Genomic DNA, 21971 nt, shown 5'->3' with positions numbered 1-21971 from the left:
TGAGTTCGTACCACACCAATCTTAGTTGAATATTTATTTACTAAAAAGCTAAAATGATGATAAAAGATACACATAGACAAAACACATTATAGGCTATTGATTAGAACTTAGTATAACGGGCCAACACACTATGGCGCGTGTTACCCAAAATGGGGATTTCAAAGAGAGAGAGAAAAAAGAAAGTACACGAGAGAAATATACATTTGGTTGAATTTGTCAGCTATGCTATTCTAACCCTAGCCTTACCCCAAACTGACGCTCTTATGGGTCAGAATATAATGATGTAATTAAGTGAGGAAGATCTCCGAGGATTCTCTGCGTAGACCATTCAGGGGACCGTTCAGGCTGCTCGATGACGCACTTCTCCGGCGCACCTCTCTGATCGTCCTCCCGATGTCAGTGTCTTTTTGGCTTAGGAGTCTGTTCCCTCACCCTTGCTCTGGAAGGGGTCTTCTGAGGACAGACAGCTCTGTAGCTCAGAGCTCACAGCGTTGGAATGAAACAGTGTAGATACCATGATTCGATGGGAGATGGAGGCTAGGTGGTTCGACTTGAATTCACCCGCTTAGACACAGCTACTCATCCATAGCTTGGGTAGAAAAATATTTCTTTGTCTTCAAACTTGCGTTGCGTTTTGGGTTCGTTAACTTTTTAGACCTTGGCTGCATCTTGGGTCACGTAGTCTCTCTGTAACCGCCTTTAGGGCAATTCTCTGGGTGTACCAAGTTAATGAGGCAAGGCCTAGATTTTACTCAAATCCAATTTTAGACGACTAACTTCACATTTCATCTTTACCAAAACATTCCCTTTGATTTGGACATTTTCCACACAACGTATAATGTATAAACATCAAACATATACTAAGAAAACTCTTCACGTTACAATGTTTTCGTAATAACGTCATCTATTATCCTTTAATAACAAGACAAAAATGACATACATTTTCATATTCCATCTATCGTCATGACCACCATTGTGGCTAACAGAAACCATTGTTCCAAAGTCCCTTTATTTCATGTTTAATGTTCTGAGGCTGGTTCTCCATAGTAACAGGACAAAGGAATTTGTCTGTGGCCTGAGATTTACCATGGGCGTGAGGGGTCATAAAACCCCCACATCTTCAGACCCCTAGATCTCTCCTCCTCTGTTGGGATTGAGAGATAATCTGTAGGGTTGTGGTCTCCTGTAACCTGATCTGATCAGGACAGTCATGACACTACCTATATACAGGGTAGGATGCAGTTTCCCATTATTGTACTACCTGCACATGTTGTTCTCAAATTGCAGGTATTTGTCCATCCTGACTCAAAAGCGTCTGCATTGTGCCATACTGTTGACGCAGTTGGCTGGCTACGAACACACGCATGGTGCCATACGGTTGACGCAGTTGGCTGGCTACAAACACACGCATGGTGCTATACTGTTGACGCAGTTGGCTGGCTACGAACACACGCATGGTGCCATACTGTTGACGCAGTTGGCTGGCTACGAACACACGCATGGTGCCATACTGTTGACGCAGTTGGCTGGCTACGAACACACGCATGGTGCCATACTGTTGACGTGGTTGGCTGGCTACGAACACACGCATTTTGCCATACTGTTGACGCAATTGGCTGGCTACAAACACATGCATGGTGCCATACTGTTGACGCAGTTGGCTGGCTACGAACACACGCATGGTGCCATACTGTTGACGCAGTTGGCTGGCTACGAACACACGCATGGTGCCATACTGTTGACGCAGTTGGCTGGCTACGAACACACGCATTATGCCATACTGTTGACGCAGTTGGCTGGCTTCAAACACATGCATGGTGCCATACTGTTGACGCAGTTGGCTGGCTACGAACAAACGCATGGTGCCATACTGTTGACGCAGTTGGCTGGCTACGATCACACGCATGATGCCATAACACTGAGGTGTCTTGGCGCGCAGCACTACCCGAGCACTCAAATTCAGGACAGGGGGGATGACACCTTCAATTTCAGGACAATACAGGTAGTACTAGAGTTGCAAACTGTACCCCGGGCCAAATATACAAGTTTACGATTTGCCTAGATGGCCTAGTTTACGACTACGAATACATTTGTACAGCTCAAGTTTCCTAGGTCAGTCGACAAGATTTTGGTCAACCAATTTATTAGGTGAATAAAACGTGATATTTGTCGGTGCCTCTCACGTGTGCAGTGTTTCTCAATTCACCTGCTGCTTGTTAATCCATCCGCATGTCATGTGAACTTCATTTGAATAACTAGGTCATGGAGAATATTATAGTGTTTAAGGGGCAGATAGTCTGTTGTTGAACAAAATGGGGAACAACAACAATATTGCACCTCCAAAAGCCTTGTCGACTAGGAATAGACCAACTGTAGGAAACTTGAGCTATTGTTTGTTGACTATAAAAAAAAAAAATTCTCGCGACTTGAACCTATCAATTCAACATACATGAAGTTGTTCTCGTATTTTGTGGTAGTTTGTCATGCTAGTGATACATTTTCACTCACAATTTGCAGGCCTCTTACATCCTGAGTAGGCTTGCTCCAAATGCGTGCTAGGTTTCTAGATTCACCTGCTTCCAGCTGTTCATTCCATCCATTTGTCAAGAAAGTGAACTACCTAAGAAGAAAAAGATAAATACAATATAAACAGTTATTATGTAGACTATTACAGGGCAGGTAGATTTTGTCAACAACTGGGGAGATACAGTAATACTGCACCTATAGAGACTCCAGGAAATGTGGCCTCTGTCCACAACAAGATAAAATAAATACTTAGGAAAGAATTGTGCACTGTGCCTCAGTGACTATGAAATTACATCCTTTATCCTTGTTGGTGGAAAACAAAGAATGTCAACCAAATATCTCAGGTCACACAAAGCCGTAGAGAGCGGAAGTTTTTACGGAGAGCAACACAGAACAGAACACCCTCTCATCCAGGATTAAGAGTTGATTGAGCTTTGCTGAGTAGTTGACAGAGGAGATGATGCTTCTCAGAGCTGAGGAAGGATAGGGGGTGAAATCAGTTATTTGTATCACTACATCCTGTTGAAACCATATACAACTGCATTTCATTTTCTGTGAGGGTATTTTCACACTTTTCACAAGCCTTCTTTGAGTAAATGTATTCCAATGCAGCGAATGCTACATTTAGGAGTTGTCATGAAATGTGTTTTCAATCTATTTATTAACTACAACCCACAGAGTGTATTAAACTCGAAGGACATGAGGGCGTTGCGCACATATATATTTGCATAGCCTTCGCAGAGCCGAAAACCGTAGCAGTCACTTCTGTGCTTAAGAAACTGTTGGCTATCACATTACTTGGAAAACAGCGTTTGGCATATAGGGGATAATAGCTTTTTACAACCAATTGTCTGGGCCTCTCACAGCATGTGACCCCTATAAAACATTCCTACACTCATCTCTATTAGTAACTAAGAAAAACAATTCACCAAATGAAAAACATGAATTTGAAAAAAATATATGTACAATACATGTGTACAGGAAATGCTACAAAGTATCCCTTTACCTGAAAAGTCTTAATATTTCCCTTATTCTAGTGATAAAGAGGAATGGAGAAGAATAGATACTGGAAGTTTGAACTATCTAGTTATGACCCATAGTAATGTATAAGGATATCCTTATAAGGATATCCCGTGGTCTTTCTTTTCTAATGTGTGTAATGTGGACTACACACTGCATCACTTTCACCTGGTTATTACGCCGAGTGTAGTTACAAAAACGTAGGCACACTTGTTACGAAATACATTTTCCCTCACATATCCAAAGCCCAGATTCAATAGTTTAACATGTTTTTCAGCCACATCCAATAGAGCAGTGTTCAGTGTGAAAAAAGTGTAGCATTTCATTCTCTCACAAGGTATGAGATAGGTTTTGTTTTGCTACTTCAGCAGAAACTAATACACAAAAGTTGTGTATTACCATAGAAACGGAATATATCAATACCAATTTGAATAATAAAGGGAATAATAATTGTCTATCTCCGATAATTAAAAAAAACTGCACTTAAACCTTAATTCTCCTAGATGCATTTCAAAGATTACAGTCTGTAGATCTGAACACACAAACAGAAGGACATTGAAGATATGATAGTACAGTATGATATAAAGTGTTTTGTGCTATAGGTGCAGCGTATGGCTACCGTGGAAATTCTCTGCAATAACAGCATACAAAAAAAATATTTAAAATGTTCACTCAATTGATTCCACAACTTTTTTAAAAGCTTGTTTTTCTCTCATTCATTTTGCAATTTTGTTTGTTCCAGTCACTGGCTAAGAATTAGAGTCAAATTCTCCAAGATCGGTGCAGTGTGAGGAGTCATGGACACTTTTGGCAGCGTGAGGACAGTTTCACGTCTAGCCGAACACGGGGGTCAGGCCTTCATAACTCCATTTACTCTGAAGGTGCTGGGAAAGGCTGACCATTGACATTAAGCATTCCTCCAAGCTGCCGTTGAGATCCCAATGGGGGATTGAGGGGTATAGAGGGTGTAGCCACTGTGGAAAGTTCTCAAGGAGAAGGAACAAAAAGCCTCCTTGAAAATCCCAAATTCCCATGATCCTTGGTTTTCATTACTTGGATTAGGGCACACAAAAGTCCATATTTCTGTGATTTATTTTGCCTCTTGCCAAGTGTTCAACAATACATTTGTGAGATTTCCCTTGTTTTGGGAGTGAAATGTTTCAAGTGGATTTGATAGTTATGATCTGTGTATGTCGTTTTACTCCACATTCAGGCCAGGGAATGTCCGGTCCGTGGTGTATTCTGGGTCTTGCTAACATTTCTTTCAGCCATCGAGCAGCCTGTAGTGAGATTTTCTCATGGAAAGTTTTCTATGTCATATTTCAAGGTTCTCTCTGTAAAGTACATAATCTGCTGTCATCAAAGGAGCACACATGTATAAATAATTGTCTAATTCACTTAAAGGGGCCAGCATAGATTAATTAAGCCTGAATACTAATGATGTTTTTCTGACTACACCAACTGGCACTGTCATTGTGAAACTGTTTGGTGGATAACAATTACCACAAACTTATAAAGCTATTTATACCCTCTAAATGAAAATAGGTTTTTGTTGTAAATTACATTTTAAAGAATATGTTTTGACGATGTTGTAGGACAGAAATGTCAGCTTTTCCGTATAGTGTTTTAAAATCAAGGAGATACTGTACTATCCACCTCTGTTTACATGGTATTTCCATCATTCACATTTTGCTGACGGGAATTATTTGAAACGTGCGGTACAATTTCTGAATTGGCCACTGCATATGTATTTGAAAGTACTTAAAGCGGGCCTACATACCAAATCCATTTCTGCCAGCGTTGATGAGGCAATATGTTGTTTAGTTCAGTCCCAGCCTGCACAAATCTTTCACTACACAACTATATACCTGTCAAACACTTGCATATAAATTGAAAAAATATTCAATTCCATTTTTCAATTGATGTATGCATCCATTTACACTCTGTGTGGCAGCTTGTTTCCTTTCATGGGCCAGATTGGGAGAATATTCTGCAAACTAATGCATAATGCTGCTCTATCTGAATGACTTGAAAAACAGTTGTTCAGATTAGGAGCTCTCTAATTAAACACTCCGGCATCGGTACAGGCCTAATGTATTCGCCCCTTTAAACCCCAATAAACCTCTCATTCCAGAGAGTATCCTGTCTTTGACTCTGTGCCTGCTGCACAGACTGCTGTCTGTAAGTGGCAGGCTTTAAGTTGCTTGTTTCTGACACAGCGGACGTGGGCTGTCTGCGTTCCCCTCTTCAGCAGATAGGGATGAGGGCGACAGCTCAGAGCGGTGGCTTGTTTACAGCCGCATAGAAGAAAACAGCCAGACATAAGTGAGGGTTGACGGTTTCATGAAGCACAATTGGATGATGGCAGATTCAATGTGACTGGCCTGAACTGGGCGATGATCCGTACAGTATGCAAAATTCACTTTCTAGCTGGTCTGTGCCCACCAGTCTAGTAGCAGTCTTCTCCCCGAGCCCTCACAGCTCAAGCTTTGAATGGAACCCGAACTGAACAAGGCATTGTTGTGCCCAAATCCTTTTGACAACAATCACATTCAGATTTTTCTCTTCACAAGTTATAACTAATTTTTGTTCTCGTCTTGACCGCAAATGAATTTTTTTTATGTGCAAACTCAATGAGGGGTTGATGGAACATGGTTTTGATTGGAGGATTGGATGACAACAATTAATTCAGGGCATTTTTGCTTTATTTTCAGGGCTTGTTATAGTACACCAGATATTCTTGGCACATGACTCCAATACAGCACCATTGATTTAATATATGTATGTTTGCTAGAAAGCCCTGTCTGAAGATATTTTCCCCTTTGTAGTTTATCCTGCGTGTGATATTGTTAGAATTGGAACAGTTGGTCAGATTCCTAAAATACAAGCTGACAGAGTTATGTCACCACAAGAACCTTCTTCTCACCTGCAATGCTTATTGATTTAGATTTAGATATGAAACATCTGTGTCCTGTTAGAGCACACTGGGTGATTGTCGTGATAAAAGGGACATGCTGTCACTGCTAGTGGAAACCAAGGAAGGACAAGGGAAACATTAGATGGAGTGGATTATGTGGAGTTTTCTGAATTCTATTTTTAGGGACAGCGACCAAACGCGTTCTGCTCACGGCATGTATACTCCCCATGGTTACTTTTACTGACATGGTTACTGATGTTTTTTAGAAGCAGGAACTGGACTCAAGGGGATTCATTCGTGCAAATCTAAAAATTTGGTGGAAAATAGAGCTAAGTTAACTACATGCTGAGGAATGATAACAAACTCTCATTTTGTTTTGTCGCCAGCCAGCCCTTCTGATGTGTATATTTACACTTCAAATTCATGAGTTTGTCTTTTGATTTTGCTCATTGATGTTGCTCATCTGTTGCTCATCAACACTTTCTGCGGTGCAGGAAAATTCTCAGCAAATTAAGATTCTTCATCTGTCTCTTTCAAGGCAGTGTTAAAGGCAATTTTATATTTTTGTATTTTCTATAGGGAAGGCAGCAAATATGGATATTTTTCATAATTAGGAGGATGTATATTTAATTTTGGCCTAAGATAAAACAATGTGTGATAATTAAATGGAATTTAGGCTGAGGTAAAGTGTTTTTTACCTCCCTCTTCAAAGTGCCTTAGTCTCAAGGGCAAAAACAATGATTTGAAAAATAAAGACAGGCTATCCGCCCTCATTGTGCTAATTTGATGATTAATTACACTACAGATGTAGGATCTTAATTTGAGCCAGTTTGCTAAAGCAGCAACAGGAAATGTGAATTATTTTGTGGATTATAATAAATGTAACTTTTTTGTAGGGGTTGATACATTTTACGTTAGGGCAAATCAAGTCAGACATTTTAAAGTGGAAATTACAAACTTTAGAATCCTTTTAAAACCTTGAATATACTACCCGTTCCCTGCAGTGGAGGAAAATTCTCATCAATAAAAGAGTGATCAAATTGAGATCCTCCATGTGTAGCTAACCAAGTCCAGCCCCCAACGATGTCTCAATGTGTCAACTGTACTTACTGTACTAACCCTACAATATCGCATACACATACCTACTGTCATGTACTGTGCATTCCTCACCATAATGCATTATTGCATATGGTATACAGTGTTTTTCAAACGTAGATAGCTGTTTCATTGCGTATTCATCTCCATTTCTCCTTGATAAATTCTCAGAAGTATGATTTGTAGGTTGCCCACTACCACCACCACCACCACCACCACCACCACCACCACCACCACCACCACCACCTCCACCACCACCACCATCACCATCACCACCACCACCACCTCCATCACCACCACCACCACCACCACCACCACCACCACCACCACCTCCATCACCATCTCCATCACCACCACCACCACCTCCATCACCACCACCACCTCCATCACCACCACCACCACCACCACCCCATCACCACCACCACCACCACCACCACCACCACCTCCATCACCACCACCACCTCCACCACCACCACCACCCCCATCACCACCACCACCACCACCACCTCCATCACCACCACCATCACCACCTCTACCTCCATCACCACCACCACCACCACCACCTCCACCACCACCTCCATCACCATCACCACCACCACCACCACCTCCACCATCACCACCACCCCCACCTTCATCACCACTACCACCACCTCCACCACCATCACCACCTCCACCATCACCACCTCCGCCACCACCTCATCACCATCACCACCACCACCTCCACCACCACCACCACCATCACCACCACCTTCACCTTCACCACCACCTCCATCACCACCACCACCACCACCTCCACCACCACCTCCACCATCACCACCTCCACCACCACCTCCATAACCATCACCACCAACAACAACAACAATACAGGCACCAGTTTGCATGCTGCTGCATCTTTTTGTAATTACTAACACAGCCTGTTAAGCAATCATGTAAACTGGTGCATAAACAAAGTCATGTTCATTGTGTCCTTTCCCTATTAGCAAAGTCATGACTTGCTTGTTTCTCAAGTTGGGGTACTATTATAACTTCCTCATGTACATTTGGGTATGAACCAAAAACTGAACAGTGTGTTAAATATCTATATTTGACACTGGAAAAGGAAACTGAATCCACACACTTAGTGTCTCTGGTCGGTGTTTAAAGTCGTACTGTTGTCTACAACTGGGAGAAATTGATTGGAACGCAGTGGAAAGAGAAAATGGTTTTTAAATAAGTTACAATTAGATAACAATTCATCTCTGTGGTATAAATGAATGTGTTGCTCTAGGGCTTGTTGGATGTAAAAACAGATTGACAAAACTGTTCTTTCCAGATTGGGACATGTCCTCCACTATTTTAATTGCTCTGTCGTTTAGAATAAAAATGTAATAAAAAAACACCTCGCCCCCCCCACTACCCCTGATTTTGTCTTTGAAATGAAATATTGTATAGAAATGCTGTTCATGGGAATGGGTACAGTTCATCATCACGATCTGCATAAATTATTCTTGAAAGTGAAGTTGAAAATGCTTTGAGGGCTATAGAGACGTGTATGTACAGGACAATCAACATCCATAATAAAAACAACTACTTTAGTGATTTACCTTGGCTGTTCTTCATGTTGGTTTTTCTACATTTCTAGTTTCTATTCCATAACATATCGCTCTCAAAAACATCTCTCCATGGGATGAAATTGCGTATGATGTCAAACTCCTTAATATTGCACTGAAGTGGTCATTGAGAAAGAGCATTTATAGGCCATGTACAGCTATAGGTGGCTTTCAGTGATTAAGGTTTGTATTTCCCCCTTTTCTGTGTTAACTAATGGACGAGGAAAAGGGACACTTGATCTAACTCCTTTGGAGCACACTGGATCATAGCAAAGCTGTTTTAGGAAGAGTTACAATATGCTGTGGTTAAGTGAAAATGTTCCATGATGCTTGGGGATGTACATCAAAGTTAACAAACAGCTATGGACCCCAGTTACTACGGGGCATTCAGGAGGGCAAGGGCTATTATGAAAGGTTCGCTACGAGTTGGCTTGTGTTTGGGCTTTGCTATGCAATTTGCTTTGTGTCACATACCGCGATTGCAACACAAAGAATAACAGTCTTTGAACTCTCTGATTTAAGGAGCCTTATTCTCCAGTCTTTTTAGGATGTGTTCATGAGAATGAATATTCACACTCTCACAAAGACTGTGTAAAAATTTATAATTTGTGTGTTGTCTCCTGAAAAAAAGGAGGAAGTATTTTTAATGTGACCTTCATTACACATTCAACTTCTCTTATCTATTTATGTGATTTTTTTTATCCATCCTGTTGTTCAATTAGTGCTTGACCCCTTTAGCGGCATTGTAAATGAAATGACATTTCAGTGTTGTCCCATATTTAAAATATTGCGTTTAGTTGCGGATCATAAATGATGATCTTCATTCTGCAGCTAATTTATTCATTTAACAATTTCCCTCCAGAAGTCACGGCATAAGGCTCTGCAGCAACCTAAGCAGAAGAAATCCAAGTCGGCTGAATTTCTGATGGGTGAGCCCTGCTTGATGAGTTATTGCTCATAATTTGTGTAAGGATTAATTAACTAATTACAGACGAATGGCTTTGGGCAAAATTTTGCTCTTGCTTGTCAGGGCGCGATTTGTAATTATTTTAATCATTTCTTCTTCTCTTTTTTTCCTCCCTGCAAGATTCAGATTTAATTTGAACCTAATTGTGTTTTAGTGACATTCGAGGAGGATGCGCTTAAGTATTTTGGCGGAGAGGAATCACTAGAAGGAATGTTCTGCTGTCATTAAATGTACTTTGGTATAATGCTACGCTTCTGACCTTCCTGTTGTGCTGTGCTTTATTCTCTTTTTTTGCAGGGGGAGAGGGCTGCAGTGGAAGACATTGAAAAACCTGCCTTCGATGGCAGCTACAGCACAGAGCTTTCAGCTTCTTTGGCTTCGGCAGGGAGAGAAATTTGACATGACAGGCAAGATAGCACCCTTGCAGCTCACCAACAAATAAATGGAACTGTGAGCCCCTGCCAAACCAAGAGGTGAAGTTTCATTCTTCATTAGCCTCAAACTCATTGATAGTGGATTTGTTCCTGATCTAACCTTTTGTGTTTCTGAAGGCCTGGACCTCGCATTCCAAAGCTAGCGTGTCCTAACAAGTCCCCCTCTTATAACTTCCACCTAACCGGATAAGGTCACAAGAGTGGGTGTTCTAGAACGAAATCAGCCTCTCAACTCCCGTTCCTCTCAACTCACTATTCTGCCTTCTGGAGTCATCAGAGAGAGTATTTACATAGCCTTCCCATACCAGCATATACACACTGTCTATATGGTGTATTGTGTACATAACTCTAATGAAACAGAGCTGACCTGCCATCATGCAGAAAGAAATGGCCCCTTGTAATTCACTGTGTCAGTGAGACTCTTCAGCAATATTATGTAACACACGCTTTGGTCTTCATAGGTCAGACAAGTCAGGTATTTTAAGATTGAATTAGTAATGTACAGTAGTAAATAATTTAAGTGTAATTTCAGTAGAGAGAAGCTTCCAAAATGTGGTCAATTCACACACACACACTTTTTCCAGAGATGTTAAGAATATTTTTGGTCTCCTGGCTAAGCTTAGGATAATGAGTCTTAAGGCCCCTTGGCAATTTTTTTCATGGTTGTGTCTGTTACTTGACAAAGTTATGGGATCATTCTACAAGATTTAAAGAAAGATAACACTGCCAGATTGAGTGAAAGGTGGAGTGAAAAAAACTGTTGGGGTTTAAACCAAGAACACTGATGCGTAGACACATCATAACAAATGATCGTAAGCAGGTATCTCCAGTTCTCCAGGTATATTTTAGAGTTTCCATGTGGCGGATTGACGTTTATTGTCATGAGTGTTGCACTGGAGGCAGAACTGAACGGTTTCCGCTAGATGGGCCAGCTGCAAAGTCAAAACTGTCTTTATTGTAAAAATCCCTGAAAACAAAAAAAATGCATTTAAGGTTAGGGTTAGACATTAGTGTTAGCAGTGTGGTTAAGGTTAGGGTTAGACATTAGTGTTAGCAGTGTGGTTAAGGTTAGGGTTAGACATTAGTGTTAGCAGTGTGGTTAAGGTTAGGGTTAGACATTAGTGTTAGCAGTGTGGTTAAGGTTAGGGTTAGACATTAGTGTTAGCAGTGTGGTTAAGGTTAGGGTTAGACGTTAGTGTTAGCAGTGTGGTTAAGGTTAGGGTTAGACATTAGTGTTAGCAGTGTGGTTAAGGTTAGGGTTAGGTTTACAATGACTTTGTGCCAGCTAATGACCACTCTGCCGAGCTTCCTCGAGGGCAAGATTCTTGACAATAAGTGCCAATTTGCCAATTTGTGTTACCCCATGGTCACATAAAAAATCTACAGTCTATTTTACACTGAAGAAACATGGCTTTTCCTCAGATCTGGTGAATTAGAGTAGTTTTAATTAGTGGAATTTTATTTAGCGGAGCAGACCTCATTCTGGCCTAGTCCTTTACCCCCCTCCCCACACACACACTGGATGCTGCTGAACTGATCCATCTGATTCAGTAGACGTAGTGTCAGCCATCGGCACGCCAGGCAGGGAGCAGGGCAGAGAGGGGCTTTGATGAATCCCAGGGGAAGTCTTCTCTCATCAGAGATTAAATCGATAGCATCTGCCCCTCACGGCTCTGAACTGTCAGGGAGATGTTATGACTTGCACTTATTAGAAAAGGAAAGAGAGGAGAAACGTTAATATTCTGAGACGCCGAGGCCCCCTGTGCAAAATCAATCATTCATGGGAAACTTTTCTCATTGGATGTGCCTCTCGTGTAGATGGTGCGTCTAGGTGTGTGCTTGTGTGTGTGTGTGTGTGTGTGTGTGTGCGTGTGTGCGTGTGTGCCTGTGTGCGTGTGTGTGTGTGTGCGTGTGTGCGTGTGTGCGTGTGTGCGTGTGTGTGTGTGTGTGTGTGTGTGTGTGTGTGTGTGTGTGTGTGTGTGTGTGTGTGTGTGTGTGTGTGTGTGTGTGTGTGTGTGTAAGTAGGGGGGAGGGGGTCTGTGTGTGGGTGTGTGTACCCCCAAAGTTAACACTGAAAAAAAAACTTCTAGTTCTGAATAAGAGCTAAATTAAAGAGTAGTGTCTCATCAGTAATGGATCAAGGCCCCTTTAGAAATGCTACATTTATACGGAGGGTTAATAAAATATGTGCATTACTGAGATAAAACGGCACTTTTACAGAAGTGCATCACGAGCAATGCTACAATTCCAAAACTGTCAGACTTATATGTATATTTGTTTATTATCTGACATCTAACATTGCATCTTACATCTAACATCACATCTAACATTCTAATTAACACTACATCTAACATTATATCCTACATCTAACATCACATCTAACATTACATTTAACATTACATCATTATGCCTAACATTATATCATACATCTAACATCACATCTAACATCATATCTAACATTATATTAAACATCACATCTAACATCTAACATTATATCATACCTCTAACATCACATCTAACATTACATCTAACATCACATCTAGCAATACATCTAACATCACATCTAACATCACATCTAGCATTACATCTAACATCTAACATTATATTAAACATTATATCTTACATCAAACACTACATCTAACATCTAACATTACATCCAACATTACATCTAACATATCTTACATCTAACATTATATCTTAAATCTAACACTACATCTAACTTAAATCTAACATCTAACATTACATTTTTCATTATATAATTTTTCATTATATCTAACATTATATCTTACATCTAACATTAAATAAAACATTACATCTAACATTAGATCTAACATTACATCTCACATTACATCTAACATAACATGTAACATTATATACAACATTACATCTAACATTATATCACACGTCACATCTAACATTATATCTAACATTACATCTAACATCACATCTAACACTACATCTAACATTGCATCTTATATCTAACATTACATAGAACATCACATCTAACATTATATCAAACATTACATCTAAGATTATATCTAATATTATATTAAACATCACATCTAACATTATATCTTACATCTAACATCACATCTAACATCACATCTAACTTTACATCTAAAATTACATCTGGCATCTAACATTACATCTAACATTACATCTAACATTATATCGTACATCTAACATCACATCTAACAATACATCTAACATCCCAACTAACATTATAATAAACATTACATCTAACATTATATCTAACATTATAGTAAACATATCTAACATTACCTATAACATTACATCTAGCATCTAACATTACATCTAACAATACATCTACCTTTACATCTGGCATCTAACATTACATCTAACATTACACCTAACATTATATTGTACATCTAACATTACATCTGACATCACATCTAACATTACAGCTAAATTCACATCTAACATTACATCTTACATCTAACATTACATCTAACATCCCATCTAACATTACATCTAGCATTATATTAAACATTCCATCTAACATTACATCTAGCATTACGTCTAACATTACATCTAACATTACATCTAACATTCCATCAAACATCGCACCTAACATCACATCTAACATTACATCTAACCTTTCATCTAACATCCCATCTAACATGTCATCTAACATCTAACATTCCATCTAACACTAGATCTAACATTACATCTAGCATTATATTAAACATTCCATCTAACATTCCATCTAGCATTACGTCTAACATTACATCTAACATTACATCAAACACCACACCTAACATCACATCTAACATCACATCTAACATTACATCTAACCTTTCATCTAACATCCCATCTAACATTCCATCTAGCATTACGTCTAACATTACATCTAACATTACATCAAACACAACCCCTAACATCACATCTAACATCACATCTAACATTACATTTAACATTTCATCTAACATCTAACATTCCATCTAACTCTAGGTCAAACATTACATATAGCATTATATTAAACACTCCATCTAACACTCCATCTAGCATTATGTCTAACATTACATACAACATTACATCTAACATTACATCTAACACTCCATCTAACATTACATCTAACACTCCATCTAACATTCCATCTAACATTCCATCTAACATTCTATCTAACATTCACTTTAACATTCCATCTAACATTATATTAAACATTCCATCTTACAGTCCATCTAACATTCCATCTAACATTCCATCTAAAATTCCATCTAGCATTCCATCTAACATTCCATCTAACATTCCATTTAGCATTCCATCTTACAGTCCATCTAACATTACATCTAACATTATATTAAATATTACATCTAACGTTATATTAAACATTATATCTAACATTATATTAAACATTACATTTAGCATTACATCTAACATTACATCTAACATTATGTGACTCCTATGTGACTCCTATCTTTGGCTAGAAAAATGGCTGTGTTTTTTCGACTTGGCTATGACCTAACATAATCATATGTTGTGCTTCAGCTGTAAAGCATTTTTTAAATCGAACATGATGGGTAGATTAACAAGATGTTTATCTTTCATTTGCTGTATTGGACTTGTTAATGTGTGAAAGTTACATATTTCTAAAATATATTTTGGAATTTAGCGCATTGCCTTATCAGCGGAATGTTGTGGAGGGGTTCCGCTAGCTAACATTACATCTAACATTACATCTAACATTACATGTAACATTATATTAAACATTACACCATTATATGCATATCCTAGCTTCTGGGCCTGAGTAAAAGGCAGTTTACTTTTGGCACGCTTGTCATCCAGATGTCAAAATACTGCCCCCACGCCCATTACATCTAACATTACATCTAACATTATATCTAACATTATATTAAACATTATATTAAACATTATTTTCAACATTACATCTAACATTATATATAACATCTAACATTACATCGACCATTACATAAAATAGTATATCTAACATTATATTAAACATTACATCGAACATTATATCTAACATATAACATTACACCTAACATTACATCTAACTGTATATTTAACATTACATGCCACATTACACCTGACATTACATCTAACATTACATCTAACAATATATTACACATTACATCTATCATTATATTTAACATTACATCTAACATTACATCTAACAGTATAATTACCATGGCTTCTTACAGTATATATAGCATTCTATCTAACAGTCCATCTAGCATTACATTTAAAAGTCCATCTAACATTACATCTAACATTACATCTAACAATATATTACACATTACATCTATCATTATATTTAACATTACATCTAACATTACATCTAACATTACATCTAACAGTATAATTACCATGGCTTCTTACAGTATATATAGCATTCTATCTAACAGTCCATCTAGCATTACATCTAAAAGTCCATCTAACATTACATCTAACATTACATCTAACATTACATCTAACATTACATCTAACAGTATAATTAACATGGCTTCTTACAGTATATATAGCATTCTATCTAACATTACATCTAACATTACATCTAACAGTATAATTAACATGGCTTCTTACAGTATATATAGCATTCTATCTAACAGTCCATCTAACATTACATCTAACAGTATAATTAACATGACTTCTTACAGTATATATAGCATTCTATCTAACATTACATCTAACATTACATCTAACATTACATCTAACAGTCCATCTAACATTACATCTAACAGTATAATTAACATGGCTTCTTACAGTATATATAGCATTCTATCTAACATTACATCTAACAGTATAATTAACATAGCATTCTATCTAACATTACATCTAACATTACATCTAACAGTCCATCTAACATTACATCTAACAGTATAATTAACATGGCTTCTTACAGTATATATAGCATTCTATCTAACATTACATCTAACATTACATCTAACAGTATAATTAACATGGCTTCTTACAGTATATATAGCATTATATCTAACGTTACATCTAACAGTCCATCTAACATTACATCTAACAGTATAATTAACATGGCTTCTTACAGTATATATAGCATCTAACATTACATCTAACAGTATAATTAACATGGCTTCTTACAGTATATATAGCATCTAACATTACATCTAACAGTATAATTAACATGGCTTCTTACAGTATATATAGCATTCTATCTAACATTACATCTAACATTACATCTAACAGTATAATTAACATGGCTTCTTACAGTATATATAGCATCTAACATTACATCTAACAGTCCATCTAACATTACATCTAACAGTATAATTAACATGACTTCTTACAGTATATATAGCATCTAACATTTTACCTAGAACACTAACGTATTTATTTGATATAATTTAAAGCCCGGAATGTTCATTACATATTGAATTAGAACAGCTAAACATATGTGATCGTAGTCCTCTATCAGGGCACTGCTGTTACTTTTCTATTCAGAACAGGCCTATATTAAACCCCATTGCCACACATGGCTTATGTAGTCTGTAGAGGCTGCACCTCAACATAATGGATACTAGCAGCAGCTCTTTCATGTTTGTGACACTTCTACTTGGTTACCCTCAATATATTAAATCAAAACTGCCTGTTAACAGTAGCGCTGAATGGAGAAAAGGAGTCTGGGTTCTCGATAGCTAGCATGTGAGAACAGGGAATTTACGTTTTTTATTAGAGGGGGAAAACTATTTAGGTACTGTAAATCAAAGATATGATTCAAAGACAAGATATTTGAGAGCTGCCGCCATTATGCAAATTTTGATTGAAAAAAGGCGTTCATTACCTCAAAGATATTGCAGCGAAATTGTTAAAACTGTTTTGACAACGTAAAGGGACTTGCATGTGAATTTCACAGTTAATTTATGATATCACTTAAATGTATAAGTTCAGCAATGAATATACAGGACTCTAGCCTAATAAGTGTCTATGTTTGGCCATTTGTAACTGGTGTTCATCAGTGAGGAAGGTATGTAGAAAAGCTTGTGCAGTATATTACATAAACACAAATAGAAGCCCACAGAACTGTTGGTGGCCTACAACAGAAGCCCACAGAACTGTTGGTGGCCTACAGACAGAAGCCCACAGAACTGTTGGTGGCCTACAGACAGAAGCCCACAGAACTGTTGGTGGGTGGGTAGTGGCAAAGTAGAGGTCCTATGCAAACATACTAACTACACATTTTATTTGTCTGAGCGTTGATCCTCTCCCTCTAATATGAAAGTGATCCTTGTGTGAAAAATATGATTTAATAACCCACCCCTCTTAATTTAGCCCGACTGAGTAATACAAATAAAACCATTTAGATTAGGGATATACTCTGTGAAATATCCAAGGCCAGGAGAACGATTTGTGGTTAAGAAAGCAGCACAGTGGGGTGAACCTGTTTAAGAGAAAGACCCCTTGAGGTGCTGGATTCCCATAAATCCTAGCAGAGCAGCTTTGATGCCCATAGGTCAGTGATTGCTAATAAGAAGTCAATGGGACACGGGTTAAGTTATTTTCCCTGTCTGCCTCCACTCGGCCCAAACCGACCGGGTTCTCCTGACCATCGACCCCCAGAGCTTTAGAGGGGTATTGACTTTGACATTCCACGTACTTTTCACTTGTACATTTTCTCATTAGTTCCCTTTGAACACAAGTAACAAATGCCAATAGTATTTAAGAGATTGCCTGGCATGACCTTTCGCTGCATGCTAATTAGGCCCCTGATTTCTGCTGGGCCCCCGGTGAGCCGCGCTCATATGAACGGACCGACCGGCCAGGCTTATCAGGTAGCAAGGCGCTGACTCTGACTGGCCAGGCTCAACAGTGTGGCTTTCAAAATGATCATTTCACTTCTAATAACCACTGACCTCCACCAACCTGCCCCACCACCACTCCCACCTTCCTCTTTCTCTCTCTCGCCTGGCTTAGTTTCCACAGGAAATGAACATGACCGAAATTACTTTGACCCAGTGCTGGTGCAGGAAACCAACCCAAGGCGGAGCGGGATGGCGGAGGTCGGCACAGAAGATGAGCTGGAATTAAACATATGCCATTATTCATCGCAATAGTTATCGGTTCACTAAAGTGAGGTGAAAAAGATCAGTCATTTGCCAGCCAGTGTCTGACGGCCAGGACTATGTAAATACATTTACTGCTGATGGTCCAAGAGGTGGCTCACACATTGACGAAGTTCACGTACAATTGGTCAGTTTTATTGACAAAGGTCACGTATCATTGGTCAGTTTTATTTCGCTCCGGCTTTCTTTGCTCTCTCTCTTCAAATGACAGCCACCAGACACAGAGCCATGTCAATAGTCCCCCCCCCCCCCTCCACTTGGGAGTTAAGTAATATGCATGTTATAATGGAGCATGGCTATTAACAGAGAGGCCATTTCATCTTTAGGATATCGCCGCCGTTTAACATCAATGGATTTGTAATACTCAATCCCATCAAATGATGACAAGCAACATATGAGGCATATTACTGCTCCTTTTTCATTACCTTTGTAGAAACGTTATTCCATGCCTGACCAAGCGTTATTACTCGACGAATGAGCATGGTTCGCCTGTTTGAATATTTACCAGTCTTGACAATTTGAATATCATTTCAAGCACACATACGTATATGCATATTATATTACTGTATTTAGTAAGAGTTGGAGAAGAAGTGTGCCATTGTGAGTTTAAGTAATACAGTGCACAGGTAGGATCAGGGATATTGTCTCTGTGTATTGAAGCAGGTAAGATCAGGGATATTGTCTCTGTGTATTGAAGCAGGTAAGATCAGGGATATTGTCTCTGTGTATTGAAGCAGGTAAGATCAGGGATATTGTCTCTGTGTATTGAAGCAGGTAAGATCAGGGATATTGTCTCTGTGTATTGAAACAGGTAAGATCAGGGATATTGTCTCTGTGTATTGAAACAGGTAAGATCAGAGATATTGTCTCTGTGTATTGAAACAGGTAAGATCAGGGATATTGCCTCTGTGTATAGAAACAGGTAAGATCAGGGATATTGTCTCTGTGTATTGAAGCAGGTAAGATCAGGGATATTGTCTATGTGTATTGAAACAGGTCAGATCAGGGATATTGTCTCTGCATATTGAAAAAGGTCAGATCAGGGATATTGTCTCTGTGTATTGAAACAGGTAAGATCAGAGATATTGTCTCTGTGTATAGAAACAGGTCAGATCAGGGATATTGTCTCTGCATATTGAAACAGGTCAGATCAGGGATATTGCCTCTGCATATTGAAACAGGTCAGATCAGGGATATTGCCTCTGCGTATTGAAACAGGTATTGTGGTGAACTGGAAGAGGAAAGCCTATGTAACTATTGTGACCTCAGAGAAATAGGGAATGAAACTCATTCGTTCATTCATAAAATGCAATTCATTCATTCAGTCATTCATAAAACATATTTAATTACTTCAGAAAATGTCATTAATTCATTCATACAGTTATCAGCAGATGATCTGACTTTGTATTTGTTTGATTTGTAGAAATAATGAAGCAATAAGTAAAGGGCTTATATTAGAAAATGGCTGAAATGCTGGATGCAGATGATGACACAACCATCATAGTCAGGTACGATCAACGCTCCAGAGTTCCTACAAAAACACGTTTAAAAAGTTTCAAAATACCCCCAAAATTATTCAACCCCAAATATGGAGTCAATATGGAGTCGATTTCTCAATCAAAAACATAATGTTCATTCTCGGCCTGAAGAAAGAAGAACACTTTAAAGGAACACACAGTTGAAGGACTAGTTCTTAGCTTTCCAGGCACAAGCCCATTGTCGTGCAGTATGCATGCCTTTTTCCATTAACAGGATGTTCATTTGAATATGTACCCAAACAGGGGTACACTGAGGTTGGTTTAAGCTGGCATTGTTCTGGGGGGGAAAGACAAGACAGTCTCAACCAGATCCTGTTGACATGACGCATCTCTGTTGTAATTCCAGTACAGAAGTGATGGGCTTAGACCTGCTCTAACATGGTAGAATTTAGCCTGCTTGTATTATTCAGCATTGTCATGGATTTAGCTGTAGCAGCGAGATTAGCAGCCCTTTCCATTGTCTCAGAATGTACATGAAATCCTCTAAAGAAAAGTCAAGAGGATCTTAAATGAACAGTTTTATGCAATAGGCACAGGCATAATCCTTCTCTTGCCTGTACTGCGAGTGCCCAACACCATCCAATGCCGGTGAGCTCTCCGGTGAGTCACAATAGACATCAAGACAATGACCTTATGCTTTTTTATGGATACCTCCCACCGGTATAGGCTGCAGTCTGACTAGGCAGGCCCTCTCTCTCTCTCTATCCCCCTGATCTTGATGCATTGTGACTGGGCCAGGATTTTCTCTTCATCTTACGGTTGTGAACAAAGTACACGCACAACAAGACAGGAGGGAAGAAACAGGACATTAATGAAATGGACACAGTCCAGTGCAAGTCATTTCAGTTAGGATTCCTGGATAAATCCTACTCTGGGAGGTTGTCATCTCATATTTTTACCTCTTGAAATATTTAATCTCTCTGTATGAGAAAGAAAATAATCACTTTAGGCATTGGCTTCGTCTGATTCACACATTGGACTGCACACGCTGACTGTACCTACAAGAGACAATAACAACACGTCATAATCACTGTTAACAAGGCAGGGCAGTAGAGCAGAAGACACATTTTAATGTTGAATTATTCCTACATTTATAACCAAGAACCAGCTAGCTTTGATTAAGGCATAGTTCCACTCTTGTTAATTCAGAACTATTACCAAAGCACAGAAGCCAGCAATGTCAGCCTAGCTTGACATTTCTCTCTGTGCTACAAAATAGTAAACTACCTCAGAATTTTTGAGACCAACATCAATACATGTGGGACACAGTGACAGTTTATATTGTGGAGCTGACACAGTGTTGAGAGTCTGTTTGTCTACCTCAGACTTTCTTTGGAGAAAGTGCTGCATCAGTGGCCTTTTGAAAAGCTAGCTAGGCTAATCCACCAGAAATAATTAATTGATGCTTTAGCACTGCTGGTGATTTAGTGATGGACATTTACAGCTTTGACTTATATCCAGTTCCACACTGGATGCACAACAGTGGCGGTCAGTGTCGTTTAAGACGAGGACACATTTATTTATTTTCATGAGCATGGCCTTATTTCTATTACAGCATATTGGATGATTGTCATTCATATTCCATTCACCCTGTTCAATGTAATAGTGATTTAGTCTACTACATGATACTTGAATTTTCCCTATACCCATCATGAGGTTTCTACAACCTAACCTGTGAATGTACAGTACGTTTACAAACGTAGGTGCACACAGGTCAAGAGACAACATGTTTATCCCCGTTTTGTTCCATTTGCTTCAGTTTAAGAAATGTTTTTCAACAGAATCGGCAGAATGAATACACCCCTGATCACGG

Source organism: Oncorhynchus clarkii, chromosome 11, assembly GCF_045791955.1.
Source record: "Oncorhynchus clarkii lewisi isolate Uvic-CL-2024 chromosome 11, UVic_Ocla_1.0, whole genome shotgun sequence".
NCBI classification, from domain to species: Eukaryota; Metazoa; Chordata; class Actinopteri; order Salmoniformes; family Salmonidae; genus Oncorhynchus; species Oncorhynchus clarkii.
Note: the sequence above shows the minus strand (reverse complement) of the source record.